The sequence below is a fragment of the Anomaloglossus baeobatrachus genome, chromosome 6 (genome assembly GCF_048569485.1).
Source record: "Anomaloglossus baeobatrachus isolate aAnoBae1 chromosome 6, aAnoBae1.hap1, whole genome shotgun sequence".
Classification (NCBI taxonomy): Eukaryota; Metazoa; Chordata; class Amphibia; order Anura; family Aromobatidae; genus Anomaloglossus; species Anomaloglossus baeobatrachus.
The window spans coordinates 106,197,260-106,200,546 of record NC_134358.1 but is presented as its reverse complement, the minus strand read 5'-3'; the positions used below and the strand labels follow the sequence as shown (position 1 = coordinate 106,200,546).

At 34.6% G+C, this 3,287-nt stretch overlaps 1 protein-coding gene across 3 annotated transcripts in view; it reads left to right on the top strand.

Annotated features, from left to right (window-relative positions):
- ZFHX4 (zinc finger homeobox 4) overlaps nucleotides 1–1,607 on the top strand; it is a 228,663-nt gene extending 227,056 nt beyond the window's left edge. For all 3 annotated transcript variants that reach the window (XM_075353159.1, XM_075353157.1, XM_075353158.1), the window contains exon 10: nucleotides 1–1,607. This exon is cut by the window's left edge and continues 3,415 nt beyond it. The gene's annotated coding sequence lies outside the window, so the exon portion shown is untranslated.
- Nucleotides 1,608–3,287: the final 1,680 nt, after the last annotated feature.

Here is a 3,287-nt window from a genome sequence, read left to right as displayed (position 1 = left end):
TTGCTTTTGGTATTTCTGATCTGAGATGAACAAGAAGCATGTAATGCAACTGTCTGACAGTTTAACAAAAATCATGCTTAAAACTGTTTTAATGATCAAATCAACTTACATTTCATTTTACATTTTATTATTGTACAGTTTTATTTTTTTGGTTTCGTTAAATAATGATCACGACGATGTTCTGTACATTTTTTAAATGCAAACTTTTTATTGTTAGTTTTTGGGGGAAATAAATATTATTTTTTTTGTATTTTAACTTTTTTTTTTTTTTTTATTTTAATCCTGAAGACACTTTTTTGTTTTTTTATTTGTTTTTTATTATTATTGTGTTTCGTAAAGAGACATCATGGCCTCCCAAGGTGCAATCCTGCCGCTATAGTGAGCTAATGTCCTAAATCCAAAGGCTTCAGAAGATTGCTTTTGCCTTTTTCATGAATGTTAAGCAGCAGCATTGTGAGATCGATCTGTACTGGCAGTTAACACGATGTGCAACAGTGTGTTAGCATGGAACAGAACGCTTTTCACAAAACAAAGGACTGTTTTACAAAATGATGATTCGACAGTAAGTCGACATAAACTTTTACAACTGCACAGCAGCCAAAAAAAAAAATAAAAAATAAAAAAAAAAACTTTAACTGGATGGACGTTGTTAGGGTGACATAAAGAAGAAACAAAAAAAAATAGATAAATAAATAAAAAAAAAAAAAGGACAGCCTCCAAAGGTTGGGAATGAGTATTGTTTTTCCTGGATATCAAAGGGATTATTACAGCGCAATCATTGTCTACACAACATGTACTCTCAACGCCTGGGTTACATAGGAAATGCACCCTGAGGTTTTAATAAAAAAAAGCCCGTAAGGCTATAACTTTAAATAAACTAAACCAAAAATGTTATTGATGTTTTATATATAGAGGGTAGTCTCATTAGTTTTTGTTACTGTAATGTTTGAAGTCTCAAATGTACCGTATTACGGTAAATAACATGGTTTTGAAAACTTTTTTTTATTTTGTCACAGACCTGTTGTCATAGTTGAAATGATGTTTATTGTAGATGGTATTTGAACTTCTTCTCCTGGAAATAGTTCATCAAGTATGTTTGTTGCTCATTGTGATACATTAAAAACTGTATCTGCATATTTACAAAGTGTTTTTTCATTTGTTTGATTTTTTCGTATTTACTGTTTTAGGTGGAGTTTCCTCGTTTTCAAAGAGTCTTTTTTGCTTTTATGAAGGAGACAACAAAATAAAAAAGGGGGAAAACTCTATATTTATCGACCCTAAAAAAAAAACTTAAAAAAAGGAAAAAAAAAATTTGTAAAGTTGAAAAAAGTGTGATACATATAATAAAGACTTTCATTATTAATGACATTTTTTACAATATAAATAATGGCTCTCACCATACGAGCGGTAGAAACATATATACTGTCTTTTTAGACACTAAAGATATTGCAAGTGTATTTTGAAACTGTTTTCATAAAAAAATGAAATTTAGAGGAAAATGACGTTGCATTTTAGATTCCCTTTACCCTTTGCCTTTGTGAAGAAAAGCTTTCAAATGCATTGTTTTGCTTATGAACATGCCAATAAATATTGCTTAATTTATTTCATACAGTATTTCATTTGTGCTATTATGCCAACACAAGATGGGTTTTATTTTTTGGAAACTTTGAGAAATCTACTTATCAAGTGCTGACAGTGACATATTATAGCTGTAGCCAATGGAACCACTATTGGACCTACGAGAAGCGGGAGCCCAGTTTAGACAAGTCTTTTAATCTAGCTTTTAAATCATATGTAACCCATATTAAAAGTACAGGAAGCATACATACTAACAATCATATCTATAAATAGTACTCAAAAGGGTGATTCACTAGTACATCTGCGGATTATGCACATTTTAAGCGCACCCTTTTGAATTCATTAAGCATAAGCCCTACTTCTGCAAATTTAAATTATTCAACTCTGAGCCTACCCCATGTTTTGCAATAACAGGCTTCATCATGGGACAAAAGCTAAGCCTCCATCCCCTGATGAAGTCAGTTGTGGCGAAACATGTTGTGGAAGCTAAGAGTTACATATGATTTAAAAGATAATTATGTTTTAATATTAGTCTTTAGTCAGGGTACCTCTCAATTGCCATTGGCAAATAGTTTTCATGAATTAACCCTATATTGACTAGGTAATGGAGCTGAGGTAATCTGTGTTCAGTTTAGACAAGTCCTCACCACTGTTTACTATGAAACTAGAGAAGATAACTCTGAGAAACATCTCTTTATCTGTACAGACCAACTGTTTGCCTAATTTCAATTGTGCTTATAAACTTATCATTGCACACACGAGACTCATCATAAACAAAATTAAATTTATTTGTCAATTATTCATTAAAGGACTCTAGTGGTAAGTTCTAAGTAGCCAAAAATAGCGGTTGTGTTCTGCTGGATTTTTTGAGACATCAATGTTTCAAAGCCTGGGCCCACCAGAGGATCCTATGCTTTGCCGATGCAACCCAGTTCACTTTCTAAAACCTATCGAAACCTGAAAGAGATATATCTATCCAACATGAGCAATCAAGGTGACAGGAGAAAGTGAGGAAGGATAACATATAGAGACAAGTGAATTTATTTGAGTGATTTTAACTTACTCGAATACACAGCAATCTGCATTGTTGAGAATACAACTTTTTGTAAATGAAGTTGGCTGACATCTTGCTGACCTGAACATGGGAAGAAATTTGTAAAATAAAAAAACTTAAGCTCCTCCCCGCTTGTATATAGAAGTAGCAGCTCACCATTATCGTCATCCACCTTCTCTTCAGGGCCTGGACAGAGGCTCCACCATGGCCCGATTATTGAATGAGTAAAACAGGATGGTCCAGCTAAAATGCACAATTTCTCCTTTATTGCTTGGAAAATTCCTGTACACAGGACATCAAACATTGACAAGGAAACCGCTATAGTAGCATATGCATCAATGCGAAATTTTCCAAGCAATAAGGGAGAAATTGTTAATTTGAGCTGGACCATCCTGTTTTCCTCTCTGCTCACCCAGCCCTTCTGCTGTTCACCACCTGCTATCCGATCCTCAGAGCCATCTCTTTTTTTCCCCCGTGGGGAGAACTTTCAGCTTGGACCAGGCCTCAGAGATCCCTGCATGTTATGATATCACAGAAAGAGGTCATTGTGCATTGCATGAGGCCTGGTCACTGCCGGAAAGTCCTGACCTAGAGTGAACAAGCTGAGAGGTGTGTTTCCTGACTGGGAGGGAAAAAAAGGACTGGACAAGTTTGT